This window comes from Ictidomys tridecemlineatus, chromosome 2 (assembly GCF_052094955.1).
Source record: "Ictidomys tridecemlineatus isolate mIctTri1 chromosome 2, mIctTri1.hap1, whole genome shotgun sequence".
Classification (NCBI taxonomy): Eukaryota; Metazoa; Chordata; class Mammalia; order Rodentia; family Sciuridae; genus Ictidomys; species Ictidomys tridecemlineatus.
In genome coordinates this window covers 33,427,517-33,449,240 of record NC_135478.1, presented here as the reverse complement: position 1 = coordinate 33,449,240, position 21,724 = coordinate 33,427,517, and the positions used below count along the sequence as shown (strand labels likewise).

The 21,724-nt window shown below is 39.8% G+C and overlaps 1 protein-coding gene across 9 annotated transcripts in view; it reads right to left on the bottom strand.

The window, feature by feature from the left end:
• The window catches only part of LOC101967419 (uncharacterized), a 195,679-nt gene that overhangs the window by 141,347 nt on the left and 32,608 nt on the right, over positions 1-21,724 (bottom strand). For 7 of the 9 annotated variants that reach the window (XR_013434406.1, XR_013434405.1, XR_013434404.1 and 4 more), the window contains exon 3: positions 7,511-7,614. The exons of the other annotated variants lie outside the window; for them this stretch is intronic. The gene's annotated coding sequence lies outside the window, so the exon portion shown is untranslated. The remainder of the gene's footprint in view (positions 1-7,510; positions 7,615-21,724) is intronic. 9 annotated transcript variants of the gene reach the window in all.

Sequence of the window (21,724 nt, the reverse complement as noted above, 5' to 3'; positions counted from 1 at the left end):
TGGGATTATAGGGATGGTTCCCCATATCATATTATTTTAAATCCCTTTATCCTCAGTCTTTGATTCTAGTTCTATGACATCAGGAAAGTCAGGCTAAATATCATGCTCATTTGAATAATGCTGAATAATGCAGTAAAAACAATGACTACTTGTTCAGCCCAAACCCTGCCCTAAGCACTATGCATATATTACCTTGATTTCTTACCATCCCCTGAAAGATAAGGATTATAGTCTCAATTTTCAAATAAAGCAACTAATCCACAGAGACTTTAGGGAATGTGTTAGCATGGGAGGTTAGAAGTTCAAAAGAGTCATGTCTCAACTTTTGGTATATCATTGATTCTCAAAGTTACTATTTGTGGAAATGAAAATGATCACAAAAATTAGTGAATAGCCTGAAATATGTATCTTCATATATCCTTTGAGCTTTGTTACCCCTTTCTGCTTAGCCTCATGAACCATCTCACTTGCTTTACATAAAATGATACTAAATAAATTAATAACTAAGTATAAGCTTCAATGCCCTTGAGACACAATGGCTACATTCATATTTTTTTTCTCTCTATCCTAACCTTGCAACCTTTGTTCTTCCCTCTCTCATTCTCTTAGTTGAGAAGAATTAGTTTAAACATAATCTATGGCTCATGAAACAAGATAGGCACTGATCTTCCCATGGACTTCTTTTATGTATTAAATTCAAGAAATTATTTTCATACAACATAACACCTATGAACCCATCAAGAAATAAGGCAAGAACTAGAGGAGTACCTAACTGGTATCTGAAAGGAAAGTGAAGAATTGGGAGATGGGTGAGTGAGAAATAAAATATGGAGACCAGGCAGAGATACACACCAGAGTTTATTTGTCAGAGCTGACAAATAAAGGCACGTCTCTCCATAGACAGAGAGAGGCAAAACAGGCTTGAGTTCTGGGACTTTTATGGAGCAGGCTCAGAGATTACAGCCAGGTAAAGGGTTGGGTTGTTATAAGGGAGTGGTAAGTCATTCTCAGAAAGGCCCTTGGGCCGGAAAGCAAGACTTTTTCTTAAGATGGTAGCTGTCACTTAAAATGGCCATCAGATGCTAAGCAAGGACCTTACAGTATCTACCTATGCATATGTTCGTATTTTGATTCTCATTGCTGAGGGCCATTGCCAAGTAGGAATGACGCATCGATATTTCCTTGCCAGCGTACCCCATGTCAAATGGACTTACCTTGGAAATTTGCTGTGACCTTGCATGTGTGTTTGAGAAAGGTGACCCTGCTCAATGACCAGGGTGGATCCAGGATTAAGGTGTATCCTGCAGGTTTGAGGAAGTATCCTGCTCCTTGGGTTTAGGGCGTTCCCGGTTTAAGACAATAGGAGTTTTAGGGAAGTTGGAGGTTGAAGATTATTGCTGCTGGGATTAGGGTGTTCCTGCTGCTTGAGTTCTCATGAGATTGAAATGGGATTTGGAAAAAAGCCTCCTGGAGTAGGTGAAGGGGGCGGGCAGATTTTGGATTTACCCAGAACGTGTTTGTAGAGGCCGGTGTGAGTTCGGGAATAAAGAATTGCTGTTTGAATCTACAAGCTGTGAGTGGCTCGTGATTCTGTGCCAAGCCGAGACCTTGGCATCTCATGAAATTGTGTACATTCTTAATGGGTGATGATCTCTCCCTTGCTTTTCTATTTCTTGTTTTTGGTCGAATTCTCCAACAATGCAATGAGACAATAAATCTTCCTATTTACCTAGTTAGTATATTAATGAATTCATTGGCTAGTAAATATTTCCGCTTTTTATCTGAAATATTTAAAAATAACCAAATCTTAAAATATCTAATTAATCTTCCATTTAAAAAAAGTCAAAACGACATGGACTTGAAATCTGAAAGTCCTCTCTGACTTCATCCTAGAAAACGTTTACAGTCCTGACCTGAAGCAACATAACTTGGATCTAATATCTGATTGATTTCCTGAGAGATTTTTACCTCAGGATTATTACCCATTCCCTAGGTAAATCTGAGACTACAAAGACACAGGTTTAAGACAAGAACAGCACAAAGCTGCTTGGTTTTCAGGAGCCAGAACTTTCTAAAGGGGCACATCATATACAGGACCTTAAGAACAATGTGACCTTCAATGCTGCCAGGGCAGTTGATGTTACCATCGCAACCATACTTAAAGACCAGACTCTTTCAAGATCATGTAGACAAGACCCAGTATGGTTCTCCCTATGATGTCAAAGAAGTATGCAGTTTGCTAGACTAAGAGAAGTTGTTGCAAAGCCTATCCAAATAATAAGAGTACACACAGGACTAACAGCAATCCTTTTCAGAATCCTGGGGTAATATGTAAATGTTATAATGTCTACTCAAGGGAAACTAACAGGTTTGGAAATGAGTAACCTTTAGTGATGAAGCATTAAAAAAGAGTTAAAGTCTTTCTAGGTGGTGGAGTGTGGGGCTGAGCAGAGCTCCTGAAGGTTGACACTCATTTTCAGAAGTACAGGTCAGTTTCCCTAAGCAGAATCTGAGAGGGCTATTCAGCTGCAAATGATTAATGGAAGTCGTGTTCTTTTTTGATATTTATTTTTTAGTTGTAGTTGGACTCAGTATCTTTATTTATTTTTATGTGGTGCTGAGGATCGAACTCAGGGCCTCGCACGTGCTAGGCGAGCACTCTACAGCTGAGCCACAACCTCAGCCTGGAGGGAGTGTTCTTAATAGAAAAATTAGGAGAGAGAGGAACAGAATGGGGAAAGAAACAGACTTGAGCCAGGGTCTCAGGTAAACTTGAACTTTGGGCTGACCTCCACTCCCACCTACAGGAAGGGGTGGGCTCTAGCTTAGAACATTCATAACAGCTCAGTGGTATATCCCCCAAAGACTCCATTACTGACCACTTTTATGGGCTGGGAATGGGGTCTTACCTCTAAGCCTTTCCAAGTGAGGGGCCTCACTCAGCCCAGAGCAGCTGGCCAGAGGATGTCACAGGTAAAGCCATCAGCTGCAGCCCTGGCAGGGAGCAACAGGACTTGGGAGAGAAACCCACAGTGTCTCTACCATGCTAATATTCGCAAATCTAACACTCTAATACCTTCAGCTCCAGTAACTTAGATGCTCACTGCTTTTCCCCCCTACCAACTCACCCTTCTCTCAACAGAGTGAAGAACAACAACAAAAAAAGAGCCCAAGACTTTAAACAGTGATATAGCACATTGAATCCAACAGTGAATCTGAACTTGACTCCCTGAACAGTAATAAATTCCATGTACCCACTAATAGGATTTGACTAGAAAGACACTTTACCTCTGTGATTTTCTTTCCAAAAAGCCATAACCCCTGACTAATTATGAGAACATATCAGAAAAAAATCTAGACTGGGAACATTGGACAGAATTCCTAGCCAATACTCCTCAAGATTAATAAAAGAAAAGAAAAACAAGGAGAGCCACAGAAACTGTCACAGACCAATGGAGACTGGGGAGACAAGACAACTCAATGTAATTTGATACCCTGAATTAGATCCTGGAACAGAAGGAGGGAGTTAATGGAAAAATCAGTGAAATGAAAATAAAGCCTGCCACTTGGTTAATTGTAATCTGTAATGTTGGCTTCTAAGTTTTGACAAATGTACCCCTAGTAAATTAAGGTGTTAGATGTGAACAAGAGTGAAACTGATGTAGGGTGTACAGAAATTCTGTCCAATCTTTGTGACTTTTCTCTGAAACTAAAATTATGCCCAAATGAGAAATTTTTAACACTCAAATAAAAGTCACCACCACTAGCAGCAGCCAACCGAGCAGCTGCCCTATGGTTGTCTTCTCATTGCATCAGCCTTGGTATTATTTTAATTAAGGAACATCAGAGTCACACCATATTTGAATCATCCTTCCTTCCCCTACTTTGGCCTCTGACTCAATTGGGAGAAAAAGAGAGAAATGAGAGGAGAAGAGAGAGAAGAGAAAATGTTAACCCCAAGAGAATTATGCAAATTGGCTATGGTAGGTAGTTAAGATGGCGGCAAGAGCAAAATGGGGCCCCATAGTTTCAGAGAGCTGTTCCCATGATCCCAAATCAGCACCCATATCACCCCACTCAGGCTTTCATCACTTCACATCTAAACCACTACGCTGGCCCTCAGTCCTGGCACCTGAAACTCTCCACCATTGCAAACACCAACGCAAGACTTGTACTATTTCATTTAGGATTCGCTCTTACTCTCATGATGTTGAGTTATGCTACCTGCATAGAGTCTGTGATTTCTCAGCTCATAAAGTGTGTTCTCTTATTGTAATGCTCTCCCACACAATATTTACTCATTAAATTCTGTCTTGTTCAAAAGTCCCTTGTGGTTCCAGGAAATCTGCCATGATCTGCAGAGATGAAAGGGATTCCTCCCTCCTTTAATCTTCTTGAACACCTGTCATTATCATGGTATTTGCCTTATCTGCCTTACAAGATTGTAAACTATTCCAAGACAAGTCCACACTTTCTCATTTTCCTATTTCTCACAACATTTCTGTGGAATTAAGCTTTGCATTCGGTAAGGCATTAGAGAGATTTATTGCTTGATATGGCCCCAATTCAATTCAGCTCAGCAAATGTTTTTGAATGCCTAATCTATGTAGATACTTAGACTTGTTCTCTTTCTAGGTTACCTTAGGTTTTTTTTTTTTTCAGTATTTTTTCTTAGTTCAAATAATATTATCTAACAGTTTGAAACACTTTCTCTGTGGCAGGCCAAATGCTATATACTTTATATAAATTATCTTATTTAATTTTCACACAAGCCTACAATGTAGATTCTGTTATTAGCTACATTTGTTATATGAGGTTACTAAAAACAAGGCAGATTAAAACTTAGCCAAAGTCATTTAAGTTGGAGTTTAATTGTCCCCATTATGATATACTGTCAAGTTCTGAATGCTGACAAGTCTGCAATGTTCTCATCAGATCTAAGCCTCAATGATTCCATCCTGGCTGAATGCTAGTTTCCCTGCAGAATATTAATAGTGATATGAATGGAATCAATTTTATTAGATCATAAATACTAAATTCCACCTACCGTGAATGATTATAGCCATCCTTTCATTGAAATTATTTAAAAACAGAGCCAATTTCCCTGATTTCCCTAGTACTAGGGAATATGAGTTGACATAACCTTTCCAGAAAGCAATTTGGCAATACATAGGATGAAGCTGTTTCAAGAGTGCATGACCTTTGATCCAACATTTCTAGTTCTCAGAATTTTCCTTTAAAAACCAATTGAGGATATGTGCAAAGATTTAAAGAATAGGTTTGCACATTAGCACTATTTAAAATGGCAAGAACTTGAGAAAATCTAAATGCCAAAAAAGATGAGATATTATTAACTAAATTATAGTCCATCCATACAAAAGAACACTAAGTAGGCATTAAATGTTATTGAGTAATATGCATTGGCATGGAGGAATGATATTATAGGTTAATTTTTTAAAGCAAATTATGAAAGGGTATGTATAATATTTTTCTAAAAGATACACATATTATACAATAAATAATATATTTAAGCTGGGGATGATGGTAATGCATGCCTCTAATGCTAGCCACTTACTAGGCTAAGGCAGAAAATTCCAAGTTCAAAGCCAGTCTCCGCATTTTAGTAAGACTCTGTCTCAAAATAAAAACTAGAAAAGAAGGGTTTAGGATATAGCTCAGTGGGTTAGCACCCATGGATATCCATAGTACCACAGTAAATATAATAACAATATGCCATACTATATATACTTCATGAATATAATATATAATGCTAGATCAGACCCCTGGATAGATCAACAGTTCAGTAAACAGATGGCAAGTTAGGGAGCCTGGAAGGAAACAGAGCAAAATGATACCTGTGATATTTTCTTGGATGCTAAAATTATATATGATATTAATCTTTACATTTTTGCTTATCTATGCTTTATAAAATGAACTTGTTTTACTTTAATTATATAAAAAATTTAGCCCAAATAAGGTAGATCTATCAAATGTAATTGCTCATAAAAGGTTTGCCATGTGCTATCACTGACCCCAGACTCCCAACTAGCTTGGGCTGCCCCAGACTGCTAATGTCTGTGTGCAGATACCACTTATATGTCCTTATTCCCCTCTGAGTCATTACTTCCAGATCTTGGCACTTCAGTAATATCTCATAACTTCCCTACTCTCATCTTCATTTATCCACGTGCAAGGATTGTTCTAACCAAGTAGCCCCCAGGTCCATTTTTTTTTTTCAATTTACTACACTGTTCTCACATGCCAAGATACTTGCACAAAAGTACAACTTCAGAACTTGTAAAAGTGTCAGTACACTGGAAAATTCATGTAATAGATAATACATTTTCCTACCAGGTCCCTCTTTCACTGGTTTCTCTATTAAAACCCATGTATTTACATTTCCAAACGGTTCCATGTCATAGGAAGTGCACTATCATAATTTGGTAGGCAGTAGTCCCAATAGGAAGCATTAACTCATAATGGACTTGCAGCAGATACAAAAGATGCAAAGAAAAAGGTTTGGTTAGGTTTGGTTTCATAAAAATATCAATGCTATCATGATATCATCATCTATTTTCTTCAAAACTATTAACAAGTGAATGATGTCACTGGATTTGAAAGCATCAAATTATTCTGGCATTCATGAAATGAAATCCATATGGTCATGATGCAGCACTAATTCCATTTACAGTTATTTTATTAGAATTTTCAAGTCAATATTTATAAGTGAGATTGTCTCTATTTTTCTTCTGCTGCTCACCTCTTTCTCAAGAGGTTTTTTCCCCCCTTTTGTTTTGTTTAATCGGTGATCAAATTGTAGGAAAAAAAATGTAGAGCTTCTTGTTGTAGGTTATAGAAGAAAGACTTGAAACAGGAGTTCTATAGAAGTGATTTGTTAAGAAATTTCTTCCAAAAAAAAACCCAGAAAGGCATGTGTTAGTCAGCTTTACATCACTGTGACCAAAACACCTAACAATAACAACTTAGAGGAGCTTACTTTAGCTCATGGTTTCTGAAGTGTAGTCTATCCTCAGCTGAGCCCATTGCTCTGGGACTAAGGTGAGAAAGAACATTTTGGTAAAAGGGTGTGGCAGACGAGAGTACTCCCTTCACGATGACCAGGAAGCAGAGGGAGAGGGGGAAAGGGCTTCAGGGAAGAAGAACCCTTCAAGGACATGCCCTCAGTGAGCCAGCCCCCACAACCATGCTCTACCTGCCTACAATGACCAAGCAGTTAGTACATTCAAACTAGGATGGACTGATTAGGTAATAGTTCTCATAATCTAATCATTTTACCTCTGAATAGTCCCGCATTAACACAGAAGCTTTAAGGGGTACCTCATATCCAAACTGTAACAGGCAGGAATGTAGGACAAGGAAAGGAAAGAAGCTGTGCCAAGACCTGGTTTGAGCTGCCACCTAAACCCTCCTTGATTCCACAAGGAACGCTGGCATATAACTACTACACAGAGAGCTCCTACCTTAAGAGTTGGGTGCTGGGTTTGCATACCTTCACTACAATTGATCATTTGCTGTGGGCTGCTCCAGGGGAGTAGGCATAACTTCACAGGTCTTTCCAGGTGAGGTGGGTCCATGAGGTCAGAGGCAATTCCCCTGAGAAGGACGCAGATGTGAGCCGTTTGCAGCCAACATTCACAGCAACTCAGGGATGGGTACTCTGGGGCAATAAGGCAGTTCTTTATTTTTCTGCTTATCTTTATTTTTCTGCACCCTGGGACAGTTTCAATATAGCCATAAAAATCCGTCACTTAAGGGACTTAAAGGATTTACTCATGAAAAAGTTATGAGATGGGTATTTACTGAGTAGGGAACTCTTTGACATCACTCCCAATTATGTCCTTAATTTCTTGGTCTACTTAGATTTTCTATTTCTTCCAAGGTCAACTTTGATGGTTCATATTTCCTTTAGATCACCATTTACTTCAGTCAAGTTTTCAAACATTTGATCATCAAATTATTGATTACCATAATTCCTTTGAATAGTCCTTGACTTGGTTCTAGTGTTAAGCTGTGGTTGCTGTTCTGTGCCCCCTCTCCTTTTGGCAGCTTCTTTCTATTGAATTGGTGGGTGTTGCTCCAAATGGGGAAATTTGGAATTTATTTACAAGTCTCTTTGTTCTTCTCTATCTATTCTGTTAGAATATAAGTTTACATATTTCCTTTGAAGCCTACTTACTGTGTTCAGTCTAGAGTAAGTTGAGCAGAGAAGAAATGCCCTCTACTGTAAGCTGGGTTAACAGGATGCTTGCATGTTGCTATGTAATGAAAGAGTCCATTATTTCATGATTCCCTTATTCCTTCTTTCCCAGGGCCTTTGTTAGATTGAGCTTGGGTCCAATCACTCCCTTTGGCTGTTCAGAAGCTTCTGAGTCTTTAATAACGAGAGTGATATCTTTTTTCCCCCACCTGTGGCAATTTATCTAAGCTAGCATGACATCGCCCCCACATACAAAACTCCCTTTCTTACATGGATTTAGATTAGGGTTGGCAACAGAGGAAATTACTAAGATTTAAAAGATGGAGGTATATAAATGGCAATTGTGTTAAGTTTGAAAGAAGGTGTGGGGCCAGGTGCTATGACACATACACTGTCACTGATCTGCTGGTTCCCCTGGCTCAAAAGGAGCATCAGTTGGTTATCAGCTCTTTCAGATCCTACCATTTCTTTTCCTTCAGTTTCTGCTAGTACTAAGCAAATATATTTCCAACTTCATGGGAAAAGACATTAATGACTTCTGCAGGTCACTCTTGTCATTGGAATTATATAAAGTTCAGAACAGACTTTTGTCTGTTCGGAACAGACATGGATTCCAGCCCATCCACGCAGGTTTCAGGGTGCCCTTGGCCTCTGACATTTCATTTCATCTTCTTTTTCCAACTCTCAGCCCTGAGACACAAAGATGCCAGTCTTACAGAGACTGCTTGATGGGTTTCCAAGACTGTGTAAGAGATACTCCCTCAGAATTCAAAGTGGTTCTTTTTTTTTTCTGATTCATTTCTCACTGATAAATAAATAAGCAAGTTTATCAAGCTAGGCTCCTTTTTACAAAAAAAAAAATAGACTTCTGTATGGAAAGTTCCCTGTAGCCCCTGAAAATATACTTCTTTTGGGCCAATCCGTAAATTTGTCAGATGCTGAAACCCTCAGTGATTCTAGTCTAGGCTAACACTGATATCCTCTTACTATGTATATTGTTTCAACTGAAACTGATAATGCTATCATTTAAGTATCATTCCTCTAATATTATAGGTATTAAAAAAACAAACAACTTGCCAGGCACAGTGGCACATACCTGTAATCCCAGCAGTTAGGGAGGCTGAGGCAGAAGGATCGGAAATTCAAAGCCAGCCTCAGCAAAAGCGAGGCACTAGGCAACTCCGTGAGACCCTGTCTTCAAATAAAATACAAAATAGGGCTAGGGGTGTGGCATAGTGGTCAAGGGTCCCTGAGTTCAATCTCTGGTACAAAAAAAAATTATACATATAAAGGTTAAATGGTTTTCTTAAAATGACACAGTTAATAAGGGACCTGCATCCAGGTCTCTCAATCTGGGTAGGCACTATATTTGGTATGTCAAAGCAGGGCAATCAATAGGAACAACCCAAAAGTTCATAGGCCAGAGAGATTTTGCCAATCACTTCCTTCTTTGAGGTTCCAGACTCTTCTACCTTGTCTTGCCTCCCAATCCCTAATGCCTCCCCTTTCAGTGGGGTGAGCCTCCAGCCTAATTTACAGGGCAGGCAATTAGAGTTTGGGATATGTGGTCTGATAGTGTAGGACATTTCTTTTCCCAGAACAGTACTAACTGGAGATTCTCTTGACCTTCCCTCAACTCCAATCAAGCTCCAGTTGTTTCCTTAGTTCTTATCCATGTTTCTAAAATTGTATCTGACCTTTTGAGCATCACACAATCTTAATGTAAAAGGTGATGATTTGAGATAATTTCATTAAAAGGCTCCTCTTATAGATGAGAACACTGGACTTAGGGGAAGTGAGTCTTTCAAGGTCACATCTGTGACTTGTGGTCAATATGGAGGGAACCCATCGTCTGCTTATACTCAGAAGCTGAGCAAAGTGGCAAAGAGTACAGCTGTGAAAGTATCCTGAGTTTAGTACACTAACTGGTCACCCTACTAAGTTTGAGAAGCACATCATATATTGGCAGATCTATTACATGGTGCAAAACATTTCGCTGTTACCGTCCTTGGTTTAATCCCTTTGCCTCTCATATCCCTAAGCAGTCATTTTTATTTTCCAGTGTCACAACCAGCTGTGCTCTAACATTTCAGCAAATTAAAAAGTAATTACATCAATAATGGATTAGTTACTGAGTTTAATCACTTTGAAAAAGTACTTGGATTTTCTATGTATGGAATTATATAATGTTTCATTTCCTATGTGGCCCATCTTTTAGAGGTCCCTAAAAGTATCACACCTTTGCTGATAGACTCACATTAACAATAGAAAACAAGTGGATGGGTGGTTCCAGAGTTCTTCCACAGGGAAAGAAGGCTGGTGACCTACAAGGAGTTGATTCTACAATTACCTAGGTAAGGGGTAATAACACACAAAGCAAATCCGACACTGTGTGTTTCTTTAATAGAATTGAATGAATACACTATAAGCCATATTTTTATAAATCAAAGCCTCATCCTTTTCCTATTCACAATGTTTCATCCAACTTCTCAATTTCAGCCTAACTCTGGTGAAATTCTCCACCAGTTCTACTGAGTTCCACCATTGGCAAAAATGTCACTTTTTCCATCTATGCCCACTCTGCATAGGATTCCTTACACTGTATTTAGAAAGCTTATAAGATTAAACTTCAAGTTATCTACAGGTGAGATGTTGGCAGATATATCCATGAACCATGATCACAACAATGCTGTGAACAGATTTCCCCCAAAAAATCTAATCCAATATTGTTGGATCTGAACAATAATAATGTGTTCTTTCCTGTGCACATATGAATTGGCTGGGCTTGCTCACTCATTCTGCAGCTCTTTGGGGGCTAACCGATCTAGGTTGTATCAGGTCTGCTTCACACATCTTGTATCCTTTTCTTGGGGTCAGTAGCTAGCTCACACATGTTCTTAAATAAATGGCAAAGACAGAGAAGCAAAACCAAAACAAATTTTCTAGAGATTAAGTCCTGGATTGAACATGATCACTTCTATCTCATTCCACTGATCAAAGCACGTCCCATAGTTAAAATCAAAGTCAAGAAGTAGAAAAGCACTCCTTGTCAACACTGGGAGAGCACTGGACAGTCATGTGGCAAAGTACATGGATTAAAAAAGGACAAAAAATTAGGTCCAATCTACCACAGCAGGGTTACGAGGGCACCATTCTAAAATATTTTCCATTCTGTTTCTGATACTTAGAGATGCAAAAGTCTCATTCTTACTCCCACTCTAATGACTTTTCAGGTTATTTTTAGTTTCTGTTCTATCTTGTCTCTCCCCTTTTCCCAAAGCAATCTTATCTATGTCTTCCTGGGGAATGAGGCGGTGCGGGGAGGGGGGGAGGCGGGGTACAGCCTCATAGGTCTGCCTTTGGAAATTCAAGTTGGAAGTATCTTGAGGCCTCATGTTTGTCTTATGAAAGGGGAAGAACAGGGATGCATCTAGCTTCCAGTCCAGATGGATCCAGGCTTTGCATCTCTCTTTTATCTTACCAGCTCTATTTCTCTCTGCATTGCTTTATGCCTTAGAAAGAATCCTATATAGTAGGCAATGGCCACCTGGAGATCCAAATTAACACCCTTCAAACCCAGAATTCCCTCTCCAGATGTACACATGAACACTAGCAACATCTCTGATTAGCTCTGCTTGGGTCCCCTGCCCAGACCTATACCAATCACTAAGACTAAGATAAAGGAATGATCCTAGCCAGTCTAGATCATGTGTCTACTCTTGTGAAGAGTAGTAGGGGCTGTGTAGGATAGCCATAGGACTGACTGGCATAGGAGAGTAACTACTCAAATGATTCAAAAGGAGAATTCTAAGAAAGCAGATGAGGAGATGAAAATTATACTGTAGAACATTAAAACTAAAAGCTTCCAAGGCCTCATTGTGATCTGCATAATACTCATTCTACATACTAATTCTAAATAAATTAACAACCTGCCCAATATCCCTATCTTTTGGTCTCCAACTTTGTGTATGAAAACTTTGATTATATAATTGGGAAATGATAGAAGAATTATTATGGAAGGAGAATTAATGAAAAAAAGTAAACAATAAGTAAGAAGGATAAATAAAAGTTTGTTCCCCACTGGTTCCTTTCCATTGACTTTCTGATTCCTTGGGTGAAAGGGATCATTGAAAGAGAAGTGTACCAAAGTGTATTTTTAACACTCTAGGTCAAAAAAGAAGTTCTTTCGTGCCCATTGGAAGTGGACACCAATTTGGAAAGGAAATTCATCTACTCATCTTTTTGTTTGACAAAGTACCACCCATAATTTGCTGTGTTGGAAGGAGGCTTCTCTAACTATTAATTAGGCACCAGTAGTGGGCAAGTAGAAGCCAGAGTAAGACCAAGGAATACTTACAAGACCCTCTTAAGAACTTCAGAAGGTAAAAATACAGTATGAAGAATTATTCATAAATTAAACTAGGTCATTATTAAAATCTTTAAGTTAAAGGAGAAAAGTAGGATAAGCAAAATAATAACAATATCTGTTATAAAGTATATAAAGGGAAATTTAATAACTATTACACATATGATCCAGATATTCCCAAATATCTTACTCTAAAGTTGGGTCATTGAGAAAATGATGAAATGCACACTTGAAAAAGAGATGAGATTTTTTCTACACATTTCCTCTCCCATTCACTGGTTAACATCACAGATTGCATTTTTATATTAACATTTCCCTATATCAAGTGGTAAGATTGGATATAAAGAGAGCCATGATAAAGGCTGGGTAGCTATTGTTCTTCTCATATTCCCACAAAGAAAAGGAGTAACTGGGCATCAATACTCCAAACCATAAATAATATTTTTTAAGTATCCCATCAAACAAGTCTCTACCATTGAAAAGACAAGCCCAAGATCAAGAAATAACACTAGCACTCAGATTATGACCCTGACCAGGAAATATACAGATAAGCCTGGAATCTCCCACAAGATAGCAAAGAAGTTTTCAAAAGATAGTAAGTTCATGCAGAAATGGATTTATGAGCCAACTCAATAAGTAACCCGCAGGCCAAATTTTAGACAGTTTTGAGTTTCCAAAATGAACTGTAAACTCATTAAATATTTTAAAACCATGAATTAATAATGATAGAAAAATGACCATCTTTACAAAATTACAGAATTGCTTGTTTTAAAAACAGGCAAATAAAGGGGAAAAAATGGGCATTGATTCTGTCTTTTTTATGTGAAACATACCACAGTATAAATAGTATATGAGGAAAAGCATCTCTTTATAAAATGGTTCCAACTAATAAGAGAAAATTAAAAGAAGGAATATCACAGTATTACAACCACTAAATAATTAATGGATCTAAACATTAACTCAAAAAGAAAGTGTATAAACCAGACATTCTATACCTCCTGATTAAAAAAAAATTACCTAATATCTAGCCATAAGAACTGGAGTTCAAAGCCCAGCATTGTGGCATATGCAATTTGGGAAATTGAGGCAATAGGGTGTCAATTTTAAGGCCAGATCCCACAACTTAGTGAGACCCTGTCTCAAAATAAAAAATAAATAAATGAAAAGGGCTGGGGATTCAGCTCAATGGTAAAGCCCCCTTGGGTTCAATACCCAGTACCAAAAATCCAAAAAATAAAAAGGAAAAGGACTGGTATATAATCTTATATATAACTTCCCTCTGCTTTAATTTAAATTTGCAGGAATTAGAGAACATGGTTGAACTGGATCATGATTATGTCATCCATGAAATCCAGACTGTGAAAAACTCTACAGGTTTTTTTTTTTTTTAGCAAGTTATAAAGAAATGAAAAAAACAGATGGCAAATCTAAAGACATAAAAAGAGATATAAGGGTATCTTTTCAGTTTAATGGACAGATTTAAACTATTACATTAAGGAGTGACACTGGGAGATGAAACCACAAAGGAATGCAAGGAAATTATTATGCAAAAGTTAAGATCAGGTAGAGTGTAACTCACTTAGGCTTCGCATGTATCAAACCTTGGGTTCAATCCCCAGCATCAAAAAAACAAGAAAAAGATGAAGAATAAGGGGGCGGGGAGGGGGAGGGGCCGCTTGCTTTTGAAAGAGGACCTACCAAGGGGACAAGACACACAGAAGCTTTCTGAGGTACTGACAACATGTCCTTTGTTGACCTGAGTGGTGGTTTAATGGGAATTCACCTTATAACATTTCATTGAGCTTGTACATTAGTTTCTGTGATTGCTCTTATCTCCATTTTCTTTTATAATAAAAGCATGCTCAATTACAAAAACAATGAACAGCAAAAAAATAATGTAGTAAGGTCACCTAAATTCAAGGACATCTTTTAATTGGAAGACCAAGAGCTAGGGATGAGCTCAGTTGTACAGTGCTTGCCTAGCATGTGAGGCCCTGGGTTCAATCCTCCAGCACTGTGGAAAGACAGACAGACAGACAGAGGGAGAGGGGAAGAAAGGGAAGGGGAAAGGAAGATGAAAGGGAAAAGGAAAGGAAAGAGGGAGGGAGGGAGAAAAAGAGAAGGATGGACAAGACCAGCCAAAATCAACAATCTTAAAAGAAGAGCAAAAGGAAAGGAGGAGACAATGTCAGACTTTGGCAAGACAGACCCCCAGAGAGAGCAAAGTGTCAAAGCGGAGGCTTCCCTTGAGAATCTATCACTTCTGGCAGACAAAACACTCTGCTATTTCAATCACCAGACAAATACAGAGAAAGTTCAAGGTCTTCTTCCTTACTGTACATAGCAATATTCATAAAATGGGAAATAAAACCCACTAAGTAGAAATATCCTTTGTCACCAACTTCTCTGGAGTAACTATGTTGTGGGAAGCCTGAATTTCATTCTGACAACCCTCTTACAGATGCCTATCACATTTTGTAATAAGGCATTTCCATGTAATATTCAATACTGACTCCATTTAGGCCAAGTAAGAAAAATCAGCAGTTCGATTTGTCCCTCCTGTGGCCCTCCAGGGTAGAAAGGATTGATACATCATCCTTTATTGAAGTAAGCTGCTCTTCAGGCCAAATCAGTCGAAAGGAATGACAGTGAGTTCTTGCTCCATTGGTACAAATTTTTTAATCCAGTCTTTCTACCAATTCACTTCGAAAAGCATGAGATGAGAAGACGGTGAGAGACCATGCTAATTGTTCTAGATTAAATTAATGAAGCCATCCTAGTATCCATACTCTTTATCGTCTGACTGGGCAGTTCTTCCCACTAGAGCATGATGCACTTGTCCTCCCTCTTCATGTCCGTCATGGCCATGAGAATGACCAAGAGTACACATGGGCAGGAGCCTTTATGCTAGGCTTATAAAAATTACATTTTCCTTTCCCCTTCTACATTTCTACCTTCGACAAGAGAAAAGTTTCCTCCAAGTGACAGCTGCTCAAAGAGCCAGGGCCCCCAAAACAAGTGTATATGAAAGAGACTCAGCCCCAGGATGCAGTGAGAAGCGAAGCCCACTGACACTAAGAACCTGAAGCAGAGCTTCCAGCCAAGTCCAATTTCAAAGGATTAACCAAGTGACATGTGAACAGAATGCACCATTGCTGCATTAAGCCCCCTAAATTTAGGGTGATCTGATCCATCACAAAGATTCACTGATACACCAACTGTGCCCGGGCAGCCTATGAACCATCACTGCTCCCCTACAGTTGCAAGCTGGGCCTGACTGGCTCTGTAACTAAAAGCCAAAAGTGTGCCTTTCACCACATCCCCTGGACCTCCTATTTTACTCTGTCTCTCAATTCCCTATTGCAAACTCAAAAGATAAGATAATGCAATCCAGGCTCCTACAATACACACCAAAGTGATTCATTTCAGTCTTCATCCCTTGCCTCACCCTTTATTAATTGTGTGCTTTTTTTTTCATCTCATTCCTCATGTGGCCTACATGGCTTTTTTGCAACTCTTCCTTGGATTGGAAGTAGAGTTGAGGAAAGAGGGGGGAAAAGGAAGCCTTGTTATCATTCATGTTCCATTTTAAACCATCTCACCGACAGCCCATTTTGTCACTTCTGAACCATCACTTTTACCTATGATTCATTTTTGCATGTTTTGTCATTCCCAATTTTTCAGTTTCAAGACACCGCAAGGAAAAATGGTAGGTAATAAAGAAGATTCACATCAGGAGAAAACTAATCCTGTCATCCCCAACCAGACACAATTCAAGGAAGTGAAATTTCTAGCATTCTTCCTGGAGACAAACACAGTGCTACAAAAAGACATCCACCCAGGACTTCCTCACTCTCAGATGCCTACAGAGTCCCCTTCATCCGGGGACCATGGGACTGTTCCTCAGGGGGAAGCCTCTGTCTCCAGAGGGCTGGACGTCCCAGCATCACCACCCAGAGATTGGCCTTGATAATTGGACCTATGAACCATCACTGCTCCCCTACAGTTGCAAGTATTGTGTCTGCAATAGGGAACTGGGGTACAGGGTAAAATAGGAGGTCCAGAGGATGTGGTAAAAGCACACTTTTGGCTTTTAGTTACAGAGCCACTTTCTCCTAGCAAATTGTCTCTTCACCCTCCTCCTGCCTGACTTACTTAGCAGCTGCTACACTCCACACTCCTGGTTCTCCAAGGCAATGAAATCTCAGGTGTAGAATATCCCATTTCCTTGATTTATGAAATTCTTTGGATGATCACAAGGATTCAACAAAAAAATTTCTGACTGTATCACCATATCTAGAGCACATCCAAGCACTCTTTTAAGTCAATGTCCTTAAATCTGTTTCTGAAAGCTCAGTTCTTGTCCCTGATACCAATCCAATAATGAGGACACGGTTTTGAGAAAAAGGAAAAAGAAGGTTTACTGCTTTGCTAGCAAAGGAGAAACACAGGGGACTCCTGTCCCAAAGGCTGTGATTCTGCCCATCAGCAAGAACAGGGGGCTTTTAAAGAGGTGATTCAAAGGCTGTTCTCTGTCCTTGTTGTAATTCACTTGTTAATTTGGGAGACAGTCATTTCTGAGATATTTTGGAACCATCCTCAAAACCTGGATTACTTTATTCCTATGGTGGATGTATACTCAAAGACAGATAAATCAGCCTAAAATGGGGAAGAAAGGTAATCTCCTTTCCCCTGAGATTACCGATGGGGAGAGATTAAGGAGGATCAGGGAGAGAAGAGGAAGAAACATGTCCATTTTAAAAATAAGTTGCCATGGCAGAGCAGCAAGGGCTATATTCAAAACATAAAGTGGACTACTGTTACAAATCTACCAGTTGCCTCAGAAATATTTACTGTAAAAAGGAAACAACATTAATTGGCTGTCTACTATTTGTCAAGTACTTTGTATACCCTATTTCATGTAGTTCTTATAACACCCCTGTACAATGTGTATTTTCATTCCCATTCTACTAATGAGGAGAACTGAAGTTCAAGAATATTCACTTAAACTGTACAGCTAATAGAAGGTGAAACTGATCTGTGAGATATAATGCCAGATTCATGGGACCCCAATTGACCTCCAGGAACCAAATCTGATGAAATCACACAAGAGTCTTTATGGCAAGCTCGAGCCTGGACTCACAACTGTTTGCGACCCAGCAGTCCTGAGGAGTGGGTCCTGGCCCTTAGTTCACTGAGGATTTATAGGTTTGAGGGGGATACCCTATGTGTCACAACATCACATAGCAAATCATTTCATACCGCGGGAAAATCAAACAACAATTCTTAACATTGATTAGCACATTCGTTGGCGGGAACAAGTTGGGTAAGGGTGATCCCTTAGTTCAAGTAGTGGATACCTTTGAACTGATTGGTTTAGGCCACAAGGGGTTGCAAGACTGTATATGCTAAACTGTAGAGTTTCCTAATCTTGTTATCAGTCACCTGGCATTTCAGGTATTCCCCCCCCTCATGCTGATTGGTGGTTGCTAGGGGGTTGCTATGGGTCTTCAGGGTCAGGCATTAGACCCCCAAACATTCTTAGATAACTGAGTCAGGGACACCTGGTGTTACAGATCTCCCCTGTTATTTACAGACAGACAACTCAGCAGGGTGAATATGTGCCTGGTAGTGCTCTGTGGGTTTTTCCAAGGACAAGGGTCACATCCCCTCCCTCTGGACAGGCCTTGAGGTAGAATCTGGTTTCTCAAAAATGGAGTCACATCAGTTTCTCAGGGGGAATCAGGACATTTCACCAATGTCACAGAGCTAGCTGTTGTGAGGAGAAGATGCATTATTCAATTTGACATCATCTGATACTTAGGTGTACAACAGTGTTCCTGTCCTCCCCATCTCCCACCCTTGCTCCCTCAACACTCCTTCCTTCCTTCCTCCCTTCCTTCCTCCCTCCCTCCCTTCCTTCCTTCCTTCCTTCCTTCCTTCCTTCCTTCCTTCCTTCCTTCCTTCCTTCCTTCCTTCCTTCCTTCCTACAAAGGTATTCAAACCTAATACTGTCTCTGTCAGAGACTGGGCCAAACATCCAGAGGCTCTGCCCTAAAGAAAGATAAAAAGGTTTACTCTCAGATTATATACAATATGTTCAGTCCCCTTGATTAATATGAGAGTAACCCTAAATGCTGACAATATCACCTATCAAACCATTATAGCACTCAGATCTCCTGGTTATCCCAGACTGGGTGCCAAGCCCAGCTTTCTTTCCTCAGGCCTTAACAAGTTGTGATTTTCCCTGGGGAGAAGTTGTCTGCGTGCCTGGCAGGAGAATAGGTGGGATCCAATCAAGGTCTCTAGTCATCAGTTCATTGTGTCATATTGACATGGAAATTGTTTAATTTGAATTCACCTCATGTCTGCAATAATGATGAGGGTTGCAATCAAGGCAGATAGGAGCTCAAATCAGGGGCTTGTCAACTTCCTAATTAGCTCATTGTGGTTGCTGTGCATATAAAAGGCAGACCCTAATGACAATCATTTAAACTTCACTTTGTCTCACTTGAAATTATTTGGGTCTTTGTATTTTCCAATCCAGTGCAAACTCGGCTGAATCCCAGCATGGCCACTAGATCAGAAGGCAGATGTTAGCTACTCAAGTTATGCTATCAGTGTCCTGCAAATGCAAGATCCCTACTGTAATGGTTAATTTGAATGGTCAACTTGATTGGATGAAGAGATGCCAATGATTAAGGGGGCTTACTGGTGTGTCAGTGAGGGTGTGTCTAGGAATGATTGGCATGTGGCATAGCCAACTGAAATGGAGACCCTCCCATGGGCAGCACCATCCAATAGGATGATGGCTCTAATTGGAAGGACAAGGAAGCAGCAGCAGATGCAAGCTTGATTCTTCTTGAATGGCTTCTTGATTGCTGCTGCGATCAATATCGGACTCTTGCTTCTTCACTCTTCCAAAGCAGACTCTGCCAATGATTTTCCAGAAGCCTTTGGTCTTTTATTGGGGTAACACTTTGATCCCTCTTGTTCTGGGGCTTTAGCCTCTTGGACTGCGCAGTTCCTGGTTCTTCTAGCTCTCCATCCTGCAGCCGGCCATTGTAGACTATCCAGCTTCTGGTTGTGTAAGCCAGCCTAATAGGTCCCCTTTTTATAGTTATACTTCCTGTTGACTCTGTTCCTCTAAAGAATGCTAATACACCTACCCTCCTTCCAGACCAGAGTGAGGGTACCATGAACTTTTCCTTTCCACACTCAGACCCAAAGCTACTTTTCTACCACCTCAGGCCCACACTAACCTCCATTTATTCATTTAGTAAGTCTTTATGGTGTATAGCTTCTGCTCTGTACTAAAAGCTATGGGCACAGAAAGGACACATCCCTGCCCGGAAGGAACCCTCAGTATTGTTAAGAAAGACAGAGGTCACCAGGGCCTTGAATACCATGTGATAAAAACTACACTAGGGAAAGGAAAGGTACAACAGGACCATGCAGGAGAGGAGCTCCACCCAATTCAGGGAGAGCAGAGTGGCCCTTCCTGAAGAAGTGATGTCATGATCCTATACCTGAAAGACAACTCAGGGTTAACCAGACAAAACGAGGGTGCTTGGAGAAGAAGAGCTTGAGTGAAAATGGAGAATGGGGAGAATGTGTGGGCAAAAGCCTCAAAAGTGAAAGAGAATGGTGCTTATTTAAAAAAAAAAATAGATGTATGCAGATCTCCTTGCACCATGTGAAAGAATTTGGACTTCACTAGGAGCCAGCACTCCATTATAGCACCAGTGCTAGAGTGACCTTTGGAAGGCTCGGTCATCATCCTCTGTCCAAGCCAGTTTAGACAGCAGAGATTATTTTTAAAGATCCCAACTGAGGTCTTTATCACTTCTCTCTGGTAATATTATAACTGTTATCCTTGCCTTCATCATCTCCAAAAAAAAAAAAATCTTTCTCAAAAAAGCTATATGGTCTGGTGGGGGTAGATTAAATATGCATACTGTGTTATACTATGAACTCAGACACTCAGTCTCAGGGTGATGAACAGCAGGATGAAACAGAGAGTAAAACAACTGGAATAGCTATTAATGAAACTGAGATTTCTTAAGCACTGAAATAGTTTCCAAAGAAAAACTTATGAAATGTTCCCCATCTTTACTCTCCACTTATCCTCACATGATCTGTGAGGATAAGCTGATCTGGCACTTCCTTCTTTAAATACTACCCTTACTTCTGCCAGCCCTGATTTTTAAGGTTTTCTTCTCCAAGAAAAAAAAAAAAAATCTTCCCCAGATCTAGCCCACATTGCCTCTTGTCCTCTGTACCCTTCCATCTTTTCCTGTTTCTTTGGTTTAGCTGTGTATCAACTTGAATGCTTTGGGGTGTAATAGAAAAAAAAAAAAAAAACTTAAAGCGACTTAAACCTAAGTATACTTATTTTCTTTAGCAGAGATCCCTACCTTTCTACCAAAAATTTTTCCCATTTTTTGGTTCACAGATAGACTATGTCACCTAGCCTCCTTTGCGGATGGAGTTGGCTGTAAATTTTTAAGTTCTCTCCAATTGAATATACATGTAAGTGATGTGCCCCTTCCTGACCCAGGCCATAAAAACCTTCTGTGTATACTTTCCATACGCTCTCTTTTTCCAGTGTCTTGATGCAAAGGAAAACGCAGAGCTACATGATAGAAAAAAGCCTTTGGTCAATAAAAGAACCATCTCCATTGGCTTGAGCATCTATCTAGTACCATTTCATGAGAAAGAAATTTTAAAATTACTTTAAGTTGCTATAGGCAGTGTGATGGTTTAGATTTAAGGTGTCCCCAAAAGCTTGGGTATGAGACAACACAAAAATTTTCAGAAGTAAAACGATTAGATTATGAGAGTTTTAACCTAATAAATTAATCCACTAGTGTGGATTAACTGGGCAGTAACTGTAGGCAGGTAGGGTATGGCTGGAGGAAGTAGGTCACTGGGGGTGTGATTATGGGGTTTATATTTTGTCCCTGCTGTCTGTCTCTCTCCCTCTCCCTCTACCCCTCTCCCTCCCTCTCCTGTTTGCCAAGTCCTGAACTGATTTCCTCTGCCACACCTTTCTGTCCTGATGTTCTGCCTCACTCAGGCTCAGAGCAATGGAATTAACTGACCATGAACTGAACCTCTGAAATTGTGAGTCAAAATAT